The sequence below is a fragment of the Myodes glareolus genome, chromosome 4 (assembly GCF_982192425.1).
Source record: "Myodes glareolus chromosome 4, mMyoGla1.1, whole genome shotgun sequence".
Taxonomy (NCBI): Eukaryota; Metazoa; Chordata; class Mammalia; order Rodentia; family Cricetidae; genus Myodes; species Myodes glareolus.
Genome location: NC_142029.1, coordinates 120478254 through 120496240, shown reverse-complemented (window position 1 = coordinate 120496240; position 17987 = coordinate 120478254).

Below are 17987 nucleotides of genomic sequence, written 5' to 3'. Positions count from 1 at the left end.
CAAATGGCAGGTTGTTCCCAGGCAGGGGGTACCAAGTTGGGAGCTGTGACAGACAGTTTAGTGAAGATTTAGGCGTCTGTGGGAACCCTCCTTAGCAGGTGAAATTACCATACCAAAGACGAAACAAGGCTCTGTGCTAATCCCCCAGGCTAGCAGAATAGAGCAGAGGAAGCTAGGCTGGTTTAGCATAAACAGTTCTTGCATCCTGTGCTTTGGCCTCTAGGAGCAGGGGAAAACCCTAGGATCCAACAGGTCGCCCTATTTTACATAAAATATGATGACTAGGTCTGTCTTGGGTGGCATTGGCGTCAGGCAAACTCCTTACCCACAATAGGAGAGTGTTCAGGTCCAAACACATTCCTGTCTAAGGTTGGGGAAGCCCCTCAAAAACCTTACCCGTCATGGGCTCACTAGCCATACATCATCAAGTTTAGTCAGATTTATGTTGAAAGATACTCCGAGGTAGATGCTAAAAAGGACTTGTCACGTGGCAGTATTGACCTGAGTAGCCACTGGCTCTGGCACCATGAGATCATGAAGGTGACGCTCCAGCATATACAAGCATCCCTAAAGGAGATTGCACCTGCACAATCCTTAAAAAGTCTGCTCAGAATGGAGCCCTTTAAGTAAGGACTTCTGCACCAGTGAATGGAGCCCCTGGTACAGCTAACTAGATTAAATGACAGCCAATTAGTAAATCTTTTATTTCAGGGTCCATGAAAATCAGCAAAAAGCCTTTTCTGTGACCAGCAGAGGTAAAAAACCCATACCCAGTCCCTAAAGATTGACCTTAGTATTTACTTGTAAATTTAGCTCAATTTGAAAGACCACAGGATTTCAGCCTGCCCTGGGAAAATACCCAAAGTGTCCAGAAGAAGCTGACAGGATAAGGAAGAAAAAAAAAAGGGAAAGACTGGTAGCAAGCCACTTCTGGTGGCCGCAGCAATGACTGACAGATCAAAGGGAGGGGAGCGGAGCAAGGTGGAGTCCAGGCATTGGACCACTTCAGCCAGCTCCGCAGCAGACAGGTCAGCACCCGCTGGACCTCCTAATTTTGTCCCTCTATAGGCCTCCGGGCAGGAGACTCCACAGCATGCACAGCACAGTGCAGCATGCAGCCGTACCCAAATGAATGTCAGCATTTCTAGAAAAGACATCTCCCAAATTAATGCATGAATTGGACTATATTATAATAATCCCCCTTTTTTGTTTATGTAAATAAGCCTTGAGCATATGATGTATTTGTTTTACTATAGTCTGTTTTTGGAGACTATAGGGTAAATCCGAATTAAGAGTAATAAAAAGCTCAGAGCAAAATTTAGTACAGCCAGCGTTGGTGTTGGCTGGTCTTGAACTTATAGAGATCTGTAGGTCTCTGCCTTTAAAGAGCAAATCCTACCGACCTGTGCCATCGCAGCCGGCCTTTTGTCTGGGCTGAATAGCCAACCTGTAAACGACTTTTAGAACTAGTTCCGCCTGGAATATTTCCAAGAACAGAAAACAATTATCTGAATTTTTTCAGAATCTAGCACGTGTGTGCCATCATATAATCAGATAAAATCATTAAAATTGTCATTTTATGGGGGCATATAGCCTCCCGACAGAAAATCTTTCAGCCTTTTATAGGCTAACCATTTTAAGGTTGTTATAGCCGAGTTCATATCTCTAAAAATACAACTTTAAGAAATTCTCTCATCTGCTCCTTTGTCTGGACAAACAACCCCCCCCCCCCCGTTTTTTTAAAGGAGAAAGCGTCAGATTCCCACATGGTGGCTGGGAATTAAACTTAGGACCATTGGAATCGCAGTCAAAGCCCCTAACCTCTGAGCCATCTCTCCAGCCCCATTGTAAGGCAAAAATTCTTGAGCTAGTAACCGTGACTCTGCGAGCCCCGCCTGCCGCCACAGGCTATTGTGTCCGCCTCTGTTGTCCACAGCCACTGCCATCTCCTCTCTGAGCGAGCCCGGCTGCAGGCGCGCACAGCTGGCAGGAACTGCCCGGCATCCAGCCGCCACCGGCTCATTAGCACTCACTACCATGACCGTGCCTTTTCCCTGTTGGCCCTCGTCGTTTGCCGTAGGCTGTTTCTCCGGGCCTGTGCTCTTTGGGAATTTATCTCCTCGCTCAGTAAGTGGCCCCACCCCGGGGGCCCTGTGTGCCTTGAGCATGCGGGTTACCCGGGCCCGCACTCTGCGCAACTTGGGCATGCCGCCCAGCCCACATCGTGCCCTGGCTGTCAGCGCCCTGCCTTAGCATGTAGGCTCATTAGCTATGGGCACCGCCGCTGCTCAGCGGCCCATGTGGCCAGCCCTCTCTCAACCATTTTGTTACCGTTTGTAACTCTCTCTCTCTCTCTCTCTGGCTCTATGTGCATCAGCCACTGGCACTTTTGCCCAGCCTGACATGGCTCCCTAACTACGGTGAAAACTCCTAGCTCTGTCCCAGGGGCATCGCACCGCTTGGCTGTGGCACGTGTCTGCGGGCGATCCCTGTGGTTCGCTGTAGCTGCGGCAGCCTTCGTGACCCGTATCTGTGTAGTGTGGCCCGCGGATGTCTGCTGAGTTTTGGGAGCCGCAGCCCTCCAAGCTCCCTCAGCCGCCTGCGCTCCTGCTCCTGCCATATAGCTACTGTTTCTTGAATCTCCTCTTAGCCTGGGGCCTGCATTTCCATGAGCCATCAGCCATTTGTTAACCGCCAGCTGCTTTGGGCTCTGTTGCTTAGGAAACAGATTTCTGCTGGGCGATCATCGCGCCAGCCTGTTAGTAAAAATTAAAGCCCCCTGCAAGTAAAAAGCCAGGGACTGAATTCTCTCAAAAAAAAAATTAGGCATTTAATCACCTTATATAAAAGAAAACTGTCTTAAGGAACTCTTGTGTTATCTACATTAAAAATACTGGTGTTCATTCTCTCCCCAAGACCTAACAATACCTGTTTATCCGGCCTTTATCCTGGAGCACAACTTCCCGCACCCATTCGCCAAATCCTGGCCAATTCACCCTCCATACTCACTTACCTCTAGCCAGCCTCTCCTGAGGGTGACCCCTATGGATTTTTACCTTTCCAGAAACTTGTAGGTGCTTCTTCTTCATGCCCACCCAGGGACACCATTTGTGGGAAACCACCCGAGGTCTGCATCACCACCCTTCTGGTATGGACCACGGCTCCATACCATCATGAGCTGGGCAAGGGCCTAGGGGTTAAACACAAGACACATACACATAGAGAGTCCAGGTCATTCGCCAGAAGGTGAATGCCAAGTTTGTTTAGTTTTCGCCAGGTTAAATGCTCTTTTCCCCAGAGGAGAAGGACCCCCTCCTAGCTGGGAGTGAGATCACAGTGTTGATAGCCTGGTACCGAATGGCAGGTTGTTCCCAGGCAAGGGGTACCAAGTTGGGAGCTGTGACAAACAGTTTAGAGAAGATTTAGGCATCTATGGGAACCCTCCTTAGCAGGTGAAATTACCATACCAAAGACAAAACATGGCTCTGTGCTAATCCCCCAGGCTAGCAGAATAGAGCAGAGGAAGCTAGGCTGGTTTAGCATAAACAGTTCTTGCATCCTGTGCCTCTAGGAGCAGGGGAAAATCCTAGGATCCAACAATTGACTTCTAAATCCTTATTTCAGACATGGGCCTAGATTGCAATAGTTCCTTCTCAAAAAACAAAATTCTCTATTGATTCATTCTTTGACAGTTGTGTGAGTGTGTGTGTGTGTGTGTGTGTGTGTGTTCAATTTATCTTGATCATATCCATCTCCAGCTTCCCTACATCCATTCAGATTTATGGTTTCTCTTAAAAACAATCCTCTTAGACAAATTAATGTTGCCTACATGCTCATGAACAACCTATCAGTGACCACACTCCTGAAAGAAAAATGAACATCTTCTCCCAGTAGCCAGCAATCATCTCCACTTGTGGAGGTAATCATAGCTACAGTGAGTTCCTGAGTGTAACTACCATGTTTCCAGTTCTTATACCTTCTATGTGCTTTCTCTTCCACAATGTTCTCTGAGTCCTTTTAGACTTGATAGTGTTTTCATTTAGGGCTGCACCCTCAACAGTCAATTTTTTTTGGTATTTAACTATTGTGGGTACTGACTACTGCCTACTACAAAGAATCTTTGATCTATGTTGAGAGAAGCACTTATTTATTGATATAAACAAATATTTAGAGGTAATTTAACATGCATGTTTATCAAAAATCAGTATTAGGTCTCTATACTCAAGTTATAAACTTTTGATCAAGTTTATAGTACCAGGCATGAATTACCTCTTGTGTAGCAGACCTTGACATAAAAAAAATGCAGTTGATTACCTTTATAACAGTCATGCCACTATTGCATCTGAAGGCTTATCTTGCTGGGCAGTTCAGCACTGTATCATGTGGTCTTCGTTGACTGATAAAATTTCCACCTCAGCAAGAAAGCCAAACCCTGAAATAGGAAGATTCTTAGTGTACTATACGCAGAGACCGCTTGATTGTTTCCTGCAGCTCAGACCTGAAATAATCACACAGAAAATATATTTAAATCTCTGCTTGGCCAGTCACTTAAGTGTATTGCAAGCTAGCTCTCATATTTTTGGTTAATCCATTTCTATTATTTTATACTATGAGGCTTGTGACTTAACAGCAAGGTTAGAGCATGTTTGTCCCCAGTAGCAAACATGGGTTTTCCCTTGACTCCTTCTTTCTCCCAGCATTCAGTTAAGTTGTCCTCACTTTGCTCTATTCTGCCTTATCACAGCCCAAAGAAGCTTCTTTATTCATTAAGTGATAAAAGCCACACATAACACAGAAGGACTTTTCACATCATTTCTCCTTTTCTGTCCAAATAAAGAAGTAGATTTTAACTTTAAAATAGTAAAATTACATATAACAAAGCAGGTATCAAGCAAGAATTATAAGCAAGATATATTAAATATAGAGATATATTTCAGTTAAATATACCTATATATCTAGAAAATCTATCATGACTACAAACTTGACTTTTATAGATGATTATCTATTAATCTGTATTTCTTAATTATCCATTACATTTTTAAGTAAGTTGCAAAAGCACAATCAATAACATTTATATCTACTTTATCTTTTATCATCACTAAAGAAAACTATAATTATAACTATCTACTCTCAAGTACATCAAAGACTATAGAAAGACATAATATTATCGTAGTAAATAGGAAATGCATTGTAAGCAACTTCCAAAACACTAGATTTAACAGAGATATCTTGCTGCCTGGAGGACAGTCACCCAAAGTTCTTCTGTACCATTGGGGCATCCATCTTTAGCCTACAGGCCATAGTATCCAGCAGACTTTTCCACAAAGCAGAACAGAATTTCAAAGACAGTTCCACCTATATTGGCAGTTTGTCAACCACTTTCTTTTGTGTTCTTCAGAATGTCTGGCAGACTATTTCATGAATCAGGAACCCCAAAGGACCATCTCACCTTTAGGCAAGTTCAGTAGTCATTTTTCTGTGGTACCTGCTTGTCCAGTTCATAATATCAAGCACTCCAGACAAGAGCAGTCTCTTGCCCAAATTGCTTACAAACTCCATGAGGAGCCACTTCAATGCCCATTATCCTCTTGATAATGGTGCTGTCAGGAGCAGATGTGTGTCACTGTCATAAAAAGTCCAAAGTTCTTGAAGCATTTTAAATGTCATACTCTGAAGGTCTCTGAAAGATTTGAAGAATACCTATTCAACTGAAATATGTCTCTATATATCTAGAAAATCTAAGATGACTACAAACTTGACTACTATAAATGATCATAACCTATATTTCTTAATTATACTTTACATTTTTAAGTAAGCTGCAGAAACATAATACCTTAAGAGCAGAAATATATATAACAAAATTAATCTTAAATTTGTATCAAACCAAGATCCATACCAATGCAAAGTATTGATTTTTATAGCATATCCCCCCTTTAAATGTAAATAAATATTAACAATCCTTTAGTGAATTTGGGCATTGTTCTCTGCTTGTTCTGAATACTGTTAAACAGGTCTTTCATGGAGTATCCTGTGTGGTAGGTACATCTCAGCTAGCAATCCTGAAGCTGTCAATGATGTTGAACCATCTTGGCCATTGCTTCAGGGAATCTTGTTTGATCAAACCACATTAGTCCATAAAGAATCCACAACCTTCTATCCTCTGTGGAAACAAAAGCAGAACCTCTTTTCCAAAGCAACAAATTCTTAGACAAAAGAGCTAGCCGATAAGAAGTTAGAGGTAATGGGCCAAGCAGTGATTTAAATAATATTGTTTCTGTGTGATTATTTTAGGGAATGAAACAAATGACCTCCTAACAACAAGTAAAGAGACAGTAAAAGTCATATAAAAGAGAACAGACAGTCATAGATTAAAGGAGTAAAGGTAATAAAATAAATATTAAACTTGTAGAAAAAGGAATAGAGTAAGAAAAATGAGCCACATAAAGATGGGATATACATAGAGAGTTTGGATTATGTATACTATTATGTTTTCTTTAAATTTTTTGACTGTGAATAAGCTAAGTACAGAGAGACATTTTATTGTACAGGCTGCTAAGCTAAACCAATATATGTTTTGAAGGTATTTTGACTTCAATATTTGGGTCTAAGCATTTGTTGCTTTGGAAAAGAAATTCTGCTTTTATTTCCAAAGAGTATGAGAACCTGTTGATTCCTTCCAGGCTAATGTGGTTTGATGTACCAAAGTCTCCGTGAACAGCTAAAATTACTTCACCCAACAAAAAGAAGGAAGCAGTTTGGAGAGAACTATGCCCAAATTCCCAAATATTGTTTATAAATGTTTCTTTGCATTTAAAGAGGGTATCCTATTAGTGATGCAAACAGATCTGACATGATTACATCAAGCTGAACTTTACTAAGGCAAGGTAAAAAAAAAGCCCTTTCAATAAATTATAAAAAAGACTTGACCTGTACACATTTGGGGTCGAGGATATGTTTGTGCTTTTTTCACAGAAAGAAAATAAAGCTGGACCTAATTGTGGGGGTCGCTCCACGCCACGGGGTCAGCATCACTACCCACCTCCCACGAGTTCTATATTGTCCTAGAGGTTAAAGAACAAGATGCACACAACACAGATACAGAGAGTTGGTGTCATCCTCCAGAGGAGAATGCCCAATTTATTCAGCTTAATATGGGGTTAATATACTCTTTTGCCCCAGTAAAGAAAAACTCCTCCCACCCAGAGGGGGCTGGGGAAACTGGCACTTGTGAGAGCTTCTCCACAGGCAAGTGGTCGAGGGTGCAAGTCAGTGTCAGACAAGTAAGATGGACCTTGGCACCTGGGCTCTTCCAGGCAGGTTGAGAAATTACCATTTTAAAGTGATATAGAGCCCTTAGGCTATTATACCAGGCTATAGCAGAGCAAGCACAGAACATAGCAGGAAGCTTAGCTGGTTAGCATAAACATTTCTTGCATCCTGTGCTTTGGCCTCGAGGAACAGGGAAGACAGGGCCTCACACCTAATTACATCCTAGCTGCAAACATCCCATAGAGAAGTTCGGAAAAACAATTGGAGAGAAATCCTTGATCCAGTCTTCCCTGCCCCCATGGAGAGGAGTGCCTGATTGCAGGACCTGCTAAGCCACTCTACACTCAAAGTGTCATTCTGCTTTCAGAGAGTCCACACAAAGAAACCCCGCTGAGATAATTGCCAAAATGTGCTTCAGGAAGCTGAATTCTCCTCACCCAGGAATACCACCTGCCCTGGTGCTGAGCTGCTTCCAGACCTGGGACACAGACACAGATGCCAGGATGAAATGACCTGACCATAGAGACTACAATTTTCTGCATTTTAAATCCTGTTTGCGTTGGAGCTGAGATGCAGACTAAGCATCTGACTGTTTTAATCTTTGGGACACAAATCTCATTTTGATTAAATATTAACCCCTCTTTACTTAAGCAGGGAGCAGACTGGGGGTTTGACTGTTGCTCAGAGACTGGAATTGGTATTTAATAACAACAACAATTGCACTCTTACTGGAATTGACCTAATGATATTTGTAACTGCTTATAGATATTGAGAAAGGTTTGACACACCCTGTAAAATGTTTGGGTTTTATGCATATGTTAAAAAATTTAGATTTTGATCCCTTTGTGCTTCCCTAAAAGAAAAATGTTGTTGCTATACTGATCACACTGGGATAGTTAGAGACAGTTTTGCTAAGATCAGGAAAGGATTAAAGTGTAGAAAAAAGCAGAGAGAGCAAGAGGAGGGATGGTTTCCCCTGGGTCACCACCCTCTTAACTTCCCTTTTGGGACCCTGTTACAAGCTGGAGGACTTCAGTTCCAGGTTCTTTTCAAGTAAAACTATGAGGACTCTGTGCCCTTCTCCCCAGAGAGCAATGAGTAACCAGACCAAGCAAGAGAATTGTTTTTATAATGATTCTTTACTAGCAACTTCAGTATCCAAGGCATCAATGGGGTTTATAATCATAATAGGCATGGGTGATTGATAATGGGGAACACACAGGCAATTCAATATCACAATTATTAATCCTACTAATCATAATACATAAAACCAACTCATAACCTTAATCTAACTTATCACTTAACCATAAAACACTTCTTAACCTTAATACAACTTATCCATTACCTATAAAACACTTCTTAAACTTAACACAATTTATCACTTATCTATAAGATATTGAAAGACCTGGATAAATCCAGATCCCCTTAGCAGGAAAACAGAGCAAAAAAGCTAGCAGGAGGAGAAGAATCAGAAATCTAGGATTAACCAATTTCAGGGTTTCAGGAACTAGCTGAAGATAAAGGTAGATTGTAATCTTGAGAGTAATCTTGAGAAACAGAGAGATTCCCCCTAGTAATTATCACCCCCTAGTAATTATCATTGGTATAGGAACTAGCTGATTACGACCTTGAGAATGATCTTGAGAGGCAGGGAGTTGCCCCCTTGTAATCATCACTGGAATTTTCAGAGTTTTCTGTGACATCCTCCCTGCCCCCCTTTTTGGATTACTGGGCTGTGTGGTTTCTTCCTATAAAAACTACTTCTCCCAGTCACTCGAGGTCGAACTCTTCCCCTGAGTGGGTTATGAGTCTCGGCCCCAGTGCACTGGTCCCCATCTTGTCGTCTTGTCGTTAAACCTCATGTGATTGCAGCAAGGACAGTCTCTCGTGAGTTACTGGGGGGGTTCGCATCATCCCAAGGCTCGAGTGAGAGTCTCCCCTAATCAGGGGTCTTTCATTTTGGGGGCTCGTCCAGGATGAGCAACCACCCTCGTCTCTGAAGACCCACTTGGAGGTAAGACATTGTCTATATATCTTTGTCTTTGTGTGCAGGCAGGTTCTTTGTGTTTTTGTGTATCGGCTGAATTCAGGTTTGAGTTTGTACATTAGAGGTTACAGTTATGCCTTTGTGTTTCCATGCCATTCAGGTTCTGTACAGTCGTGCCTTTGTGTTTTTGTGCTGGTTAAATTCAAGTTCAGTACATTTTGGTCTACAGTCATGCCTTTGTGTTTCTGTTGAATTCAGGTTCAGGTTCTGTATTTTCGGTTTTGCAGTCACCTGTGTCTCGGGAGGAGACAGAGGGAGTGATCAGCAGGCATGCTAGATCACTGACTGCTGCCCTGGGAGACGTCCCGGGAGGTGAGAAGGGACCCAGGGATGCCTGGGAGATTCCCGTCTGGGTGCTGGTGAGGATATGGAAGATATTCTGGATTGAAGGAACTATGTCCTCTCAGCTGTCTGTATTTCTGGAATGGTTTTGTCTGTCTTAGTGGAGACAGACGTCTGCTTGCGTGTCTTGTGTGCCTTTTGTTTTGTCTTACTTGTGACTTTGATGACTGGAACAGACCGTGACATTGACTCTTGAGTCAGTGGTTTTGCCTTTCTAAAGCTTTGTTAGCCCTTGTGTATCTTCGGTCTCTATTTTGTCTTACATGCAGGTAGCATATTCAGTTCTCTGGTGAGATACGCAGGTGGCATTTCTCAGTTCTGTGATATGATACATGAATGACATGGTCAGTTCTCTGTAGAGACTGCATGGATAGTGGTCTCATTTCAAAAGTGGGGCTGGTCACACCCGTGACGCAGCTTGAAGTTTTTAGTTTGTTTGGTGCCTTTGCCCTGTATGTCTGTGTAATGTGTGTTGTGCTTTTGTCCTGACTTAGACTGATGCTGACTACTCAAATAATGACTTCTTTGACTTTGATATTGTGACCACTTACAAGACTTTAGAGATACAGCCATAAGCATAGGGGTATATTTCATAAAAAAAAATGAGTCAGCCTCAGCCCCAAGCACGTGGCTGCGGGGCAGCATGCTTGTATGGATGACTGGGCCATTCAGCTTTGCTGTTACAAGGTATTGAGGCTGCCAGACACAGTTGTAGAAGGTGGATGTACCCCAACAGGATTTCAAACACCAAACAAAAAATCTGAGGGTAATTGCTATGACCTAAAGAGGTTAACAATCTTTTTTCCTCAGTGCTGTGTACCACCCTGCCCCCCCATGCTGATGAACGAGTTCCCTCTGTCTGCCCTGGGAGCTGTGTGCCTCAAACCTTTGGTCAAAGCTGGCCAAGGCTTAACTCCACCTGTGAAGAACTCTTTCAGATCCTATGGGTTATAAGTATTATAAGTATCTGTCATCATTTATAGAGGCTGGTTACAAATTGTTGTTGGTTAATGTTAAAAAAAATGCTGGTCTCAAATGTTTCACACTGGTACAGGATTTTATGTGCTGTTCTTGTTTAATAATTATCATTGATTAATGTTTTATTTTTTAAAAAAAGAGCCTATTGTTGATCTCAAAAGTTTCACACTGATATAGGATTTTATATGATGTTCTTGTTTAAAATATAGCCATATATCCCCACTGAGAAAAACCACAAGAAAGACTTTGGTAAGAGTTTTTATGTTGTCCACTGTGTTGTCTAAAAAGCAAGAGAGATTTTGGTTAAAAAAATATGTAAACAGATGGGCCTTATCTAGTCCCCTGTGTATGTTTTTAAGGTCAAACTTAAAGCAGGTAGGGAGCATCTGACAGTCTATCACCGCATGGCTCTGCCATCTGTGTTTCTTGAGCATTTAAAGGAGACTTACAGGCATTATACTCCCTTTGACCCAACCTCTGAGGGTCAGTGGTAGCTATGGCCTTTATAGGACAGTCAGCATCAGATATTAAGAAAAGTTACAATGGTTAAAAGGGTTGCAGAATTATATCTTGCAGGATTTGGTTAAGGAGGCAGAGAAAGTGTTTCATAAGCGAGAAACTGAGAAAGAGAAGCGAGAGGGGGGGAGGCAGAAGAAAGAGAGGACTGGAGGGATCATAGACAAGAGAGAAATTTGATAGAATTTTGGCCACAGTGGTAGGAGAGAAAGGGAAGATAGGACCTAGACAGATAGGGAACCTGGGCAACAGAAGACCAAAGATGAGTGAAGATGGATAGAGGCACCCCTTGGACAAAGAACAATGTGCTTATTGCAAAGAAAAAGGACATTGGGCAAGAGAATGCCCAAAGAAGAAAGGAAGGGCCTCTAAGGTACTGGCCCTAGAAGAAGATGATTAGAGGGAATGGGGCTCAGACCCCCTTCCCTGTGCCTAGGGTAACCCTGACTGTGGAGGAGACCCCTATGGATTTTCTAATGGACATAGGGGCTGAGCACTCTGTGCTGTAATAACCATTGGGGAAGCTAAAGAATAAAAAGACTATAGTAATTGGAGCAACTGGACAGAAACAATATCTGTGGACCACCTTACGAACTGTAGATTTGGGGAGAGGACAAGTGACTCATTCCTTCCTGGTTACCCCCGAGTGTCCTATGTCTTTATTAGAAAGAGACTTGTTAACAAAGTTGAAGGCCCAGATCGGGTTTACTCGAACCAGGCTGGAGGTGATTAAAGCCTTTCGTTGACTGAACCAGTGACCTTCGCTCCCCCTGCTGTCTTCAATCCCGCTACCCTACTGCCTGAGACTGATGACACCTCATCTACTCATCACTGTGCTGACATTTTGGCAGAAGAAGCTGGTACCCGAAATGATCTGAAGGATCAGTCTTGGCCTGGAAGTCCAAGCTGGTATTCGGATGGCAGCTGTTTCGTGGTTGAAGGTAAGCGGAAGACGGGGACAGCAGTGGTGTATGGGAAGCAGGTAGTCTGGGCATAGCCTCCCTGAAGGACGTTGGCACAGAAAGCCGAACTTGTGGCTTTGATATCAGCTCTACGAATGGCAGAGGGAAAAGTCTCAGCATCTACACTGACAGCAGGTATGCTTTTGCCACTGCCCATATTCATGGAACAATATACAGATAAAGAGGACTGTTAACATCTGCAGGTAAAGACATATACTTGTCCAAGACACCAAAAAGCTTGAGATGCTGTGGCTGAAGGAAATCAGATGGCAGACCTAACTGCTAAACAGGAGGCCCAGGGAACGATGATCCTGGCAGTCAAAGAGCCTAAAGATTATCATGATCAAGTTATGGGCGAATGAGGACTGGTAAAGAACCCAGTACGGGGCAGTAGAGACAGAAGGAGGAAAACTAGTCCTCCCACAAAAAGAAGGGCACAAGTATGTTACCATCTGACCCACTTGAGCCAAGAAACTAAAAGATGTTGTTAGGACCTCTGACTATTATGTTATAGGACTCTCTGACTTGGCAGAAGAAGTAATCAAAAGCTGCAAGGCCTGTGCTATGACTAATGCAGGACACTCCACATATGCCCCTGGGACGAGGCTCAGGGGTGACCAGCCTGGGACCTACTGGGAAGTAGATTTCACAGAGATTAAGCCAGCCAGCTTAACTGGTATTAAGTTACCAGTATGGTAAAGAGTACTTAGTTTTTATAGATACCTTTTCAGGCTGGGTAGAAGCTTTTCCTACCAAGACTGAGATGGCCAATGTGGTGGCTAAGAAGATCTTAGAAGAAATCTATCTGAGGTTTGGGATACCCAAGGTAATCGGGTCTGATAATGGACCTGCCTTTGTTGCCCAGGTAAGTCAGGGACTGGCCACCTAACTGGGGATCAGTTGGAAATTACATTGTGCTTACCGACCCCAGAGTCAGGACAGGTAGAAAGGATGAATAGAATTCTAAAAGAGACCTGCAGAAATGACTGGACAGCCCTCCTTCCCTTTGCCCTGTTCCAGGTTTGGAATACCCCAGGGCGATTTAAACTCATCCCTTATGAGAGCCTATGTGGAGAACCGCCACTGCTCACTGAGTCGGGTGGAATGTATAATCCTGATGCTATTCTTTCTAGACCTTTATTTTTCCCGTCTAAAGTCCCTTGAAGTGGTGAGACGCCAGATCTGGGAACAACTGAAAGAAGTATGCATCTCTGCCTGGATCCACGCCTCCCACATGAAGCGAGCTCCTGAACTACCTGAATTACAGTATCTGGGGCTTTTGACAACACTACCAGTCAAGAGGCTTGTGTTTGGAGGACTAATCATAGATGGACTCTTACTGAGGTTATGTAATGAGACTCTTAAGAGCCCTAAGACTCCTGACACCAGGTACTTGGTTCCTGGTTTGAGTAGATGATTGGTTTGTAGTACAGCCTTGACACCTTGCGTGTCAACATTAGTTTTTGATGATACCAAAGATTACTATGTGTTTGTACAACTGGTATGAGTTTGACAGGCACCCAACTCGCTTTCGACGAGAACCTATTTCTCTGACACTAGCAGTAATCCTGGGCCTTGGAGTAGCTGCCGGTGTTGGGACAGGTACTGCTGCCCTAATACAGTGCCCTCAGTACTTCAATGAATTAAGATTTGAGGGCTTTAGAACAATCTGTTTCCAAACTCAAAGAATCACTGACTTCCCTCTCAGAAGTGGTCTTACAGAATAGAAGGGGATTAGATTTGTTATTCTTAAAGGATGGAGGATTATGTGCTGCTCTCAAAGAGAAATGTTGCTTCTATGTGGACCATTCAGGAGTAATTAAAGATTCCATGAGCAAACTTAGAGAAAGATTAGACAAAAGACAGAAAGACAGAGAAGTACATCAGGGATGGTTTGAGAGCTGGTTTAATAGATCTCCCTGGATGACTACTTTGATATCCTCCTTATGGGACCACTCCTAATTTTGCTTCTGCTACTGATATTAGGTCCATGTATATTAAACAGACTAATTACTTTCATTAGAGAAAGAATAAGTGCTGTTCAAATTTTGATGTTATGCCACCAATATAGTGCTTTACAACATCAAAAAGATACTGAAATCTAGTTCTATGATTAGAACTAGGCACTAGAAGAAGTGGGGAGATGAAAGACCTGGATAAATCCAGACCCCCTAGCAGGAAAACAGAGCCAAAAATCTAGCAGGAAGAGAAGAATCAGAAATCTAGGATTAACCAATTTCAGGGTTTCAGGAACTAGCTGAAGATAAAGGTAGATTGTAATCTTGAGAGTAATCTTGAGAAACAGAGAGATTCCCCCTAGTAATTATTACCCCCTAGTAATTATCATTGGTATAGGAACTAGCTGATTACGACCTTGAGAATGATCTTGAGAGGCAGGGAGTTGCCCCCTTGTAATCATCACTGGAATTTTCAGAGTTTTCTGTGACATCCTCCCTGCCCCCCTTTTTGGATTACTGGGCTGTGTGGTTTCTTCCTATAAAAACTACTTCTCCCAGTCACTCGAGGTCGAACTCTTCCCCTGAGTGGGTTATGAGTCTCGGCCCCAGTGCACTGGTCCCCATCTTGTCGTCTTGTCATTAAACCTCATGTGATTGCAGCAAGGATGGTCTCTCGTGAGTTACTGGGGGGGTTCGCATCATCCCAAGGCTCGAGTGAGAGTCTCCCCTAATCGGGGGTCTTTCAATATCTCTTAATATTTCATATACTAACATATGTATTAACACATCTATGCTCTTCTCCTAACATTTCGTGCATGCATTAAATAGCATCATACGACCTGGTATTCTTCAGCTTAAAAACGACTTTTTGAATTTCTTCAGGCTGGATGCCTGACCACAGGCTGGATAGCAAGGTTCAACTCTTAACCCCGTAGTCTGCATTTGGGAGATAAGGTTTCAAGGTCCTGCTCCTAGGTTGGTACCAGGTGCTACATCAATTTTTGACCACATAGTCTGTGGCCTGGTGCTAGTCTATCTCAAAATGTAGGGCCATTGGACTCAGCTTTTTGAGTGACTGAGTCTCAGGAGACACGTCTTTTAGTTCTCTACTCTCTAGATAGCAAAGGCATTCTATCTGCTCTCAAGTCAGAAGATGAAGCTTTGCTCTCGGGATAGCAAAGCATTCTGTCTGCATTCAGAAAGGCAGAGTATCTTGTCTGTTCTCAGGAAACAGACCTTCAATGTCCACTCTCAGGAAATGAGGCTTTTCATTTGGGATGCAAGACATTAAATGTCTGCTTTTGGGAGATGAAGCTCTGTATTCCGGAGACAGAACATTGAATGTTTAGGCAAGGTGTTAAATATTTCTGCTATTTGTGAGGCAGGCTTAGAGTATCTCTTTCCATGAGGCCTGATGCCCAAGCCATTGTGAGAAGTGAGATGACTGCCCTGCTTCTGCCCTCTCTTTTTATGCTAGTTTGAAACTGCCTCACGCTTGATTCTACCAATAACTTGGGTTGTCAGTATTGACTGGCCACAGCAGGGTGGGAGTCCCTTTCATGTGGCAAGATTACTTCATTACCAAGGTTGCTGGGTGCAGCCTCCCCATCTGGCAGGGCCAGATGGGTATGGCAGCCTTCAAGTGGGCAAATGTTCTCTTAATATTTCACCTTAGTAATTTTTCATACCACACACAAGAAGAAATGATTTTACACTACACCACATTGCATTCATTCTTATTCTATAAATTTGCTGTTCTATCTACACTACAGATTTCTCTTTATTTATTCATTCAGAGGAATCTGCATTTATGCTCATTATGAAAGACCCCCGATTAGGGGAGACTCTCACTTGTGCCTTGGGATGACACGAACCCCCCCAGTAACTCACGAGAGACCATCCTTGCTGCAATCACACGAGGTTTAATGACAAGATGACAAGACGGGGACCAGTGCACTGGGGCTGAGACTCTTATCCCACGCAGGGGAAGAGTTCGACCTTGAGTGACTGGGAGAAGTAGTTTTTATAGGAAGAAACCACACAGCCCAGTAATCCAAAAAGGGGGGCAGGGAGGATGTCACAGAAAACTCTGAAAATTCCAGTGATGATTACAAGGGGGCAACTCCCTGCCTCTCAAGATCATTCTCAAGGTCGTAATCAGCTAGTTCCTATACCAATGATAATTACTAGGGGGTGATAATTACTAGGGGGAATCTCTCTGTTTCTCAAGATTACTCTCAAGATTACAATCTACCTTTATCTTCAGCTAGTTCCTGAAACCCTGTAATTGGTTAATCCTAGATTTCTGATTCTTTTCTTCCTGCTAGATTTTTGGCTCTGTTTTCCTGCTAGGGGGATCTGGATTTATCCAGGTCTTTCAATTACAGACCCCCTTTTAGGATTTTTATTATTGATGGCTTTTGGATGGTGGATCCTTAATAGGCTCACTAAATTTGTTCACCAACAGGTGGACTCTTGCATCCAAGCCTATTCAGGTCCATTATCACCAGCTTAATGTGACTGATCAAGGGCTAAAAGAAGCCCCTTGAGAGTGAGTCTCCTATTGGAGCCACATAAATCCCAGATATATGTGTGTCTGTACATGACAGACATGGGTACCAGCAGAAGGAGTGCTAGACAAAACACTGCAAGGAGAAGACCATGCATTCTGTCTCTGGGTCTCCTGAGGAACATGCCTGATTGCATAGAGGTTGATGTTCAGAGTATTGATATAAAAACCTAAACCCTCTCCTCCCAAAAAAGACATCTGTAACTTTAAAAAGAAAATTTTTCCACCAAGTTGGAAAGAATTTTCCCCCACCAATAAAACTTGGGGAGATGGGGCCTCTATTCCCCCCAACTGGTTAATGCCCACTTATCTACCAGATGACCTTTAACTTGCCTCATTCTAATACTTAAAAAGGGTGGTCATGCTGGAAGCAAAGGCCTGTATTTTGAGATCTGTATTTTGTTTACAGCCATTAAATTCACCTTCGCAGGTCAATTTCTGGATTTAGGACTTAGCCTAGTGAGACCTCCAGGCACCAGGCTTTTAGAAACAATTAGCATTTCCTTTGTTAGTCAACAATCAAAGTATTTACTTATCAGGTAGGGATGTCTCCAGGCCTGAATTCCAGGAGACTTGACACATCTCCCCTCCCCCTTGCCCATTTGCTATATAACAGCTTCTGAGGAAATAATAAACATCAGTTTGATCAGAAACCCTGTCTTGTACTCTCCATTCCTCTCCCCTATGTATATTAGGGACTTCTTTTTGTACCCTGCTGGCCAGAATACTATAGAGATGACTATTTTGCATTGGTATGGACCTTGGTTTATTGATACAAATTTAATATCCATTTTGGTATATATACATGTATATACATATTTCTGCTCTTGATTAAGGTATTGTGTTTGTGTAACTCATTTTAAAAATGTATGGATAATTAAGAAATATAGGTTAATAGATAATCACTTATAATATTCAAGCTCGTAGTCATTAGGTTTTCTAGATATATCGCAATATATTTCCATTAGAGAGATAGTCTTTAAACTTTTAAAAGACCTACAGAATGTGACACTTAAAATGTTTTAAGAACTTGGGACTTTTCATGACGATGAGACATCTGTTCCTGGCAACACTATTTACTTCAATAGGAAGATGGACACCAAAGAGGCTCTTTATGGAGTTTGCTAGCTATTTGGGCAAGAAACTGCACTTGTTTGGACTGCTTGATGATATATTATATGAACTGGACATGCAGGACCCACAGAAAAATGACTACTAAGCTTGCCTAAAGGTGAGATTGCCCATCAGAGTTCCTGATTCATGTAAGAGTCTGCCAGACATTTTGCAGGAAAGAGAAGAAAATGACTGACAAATTGCCAATATATGTGGAATGGTTTTTAAAAATT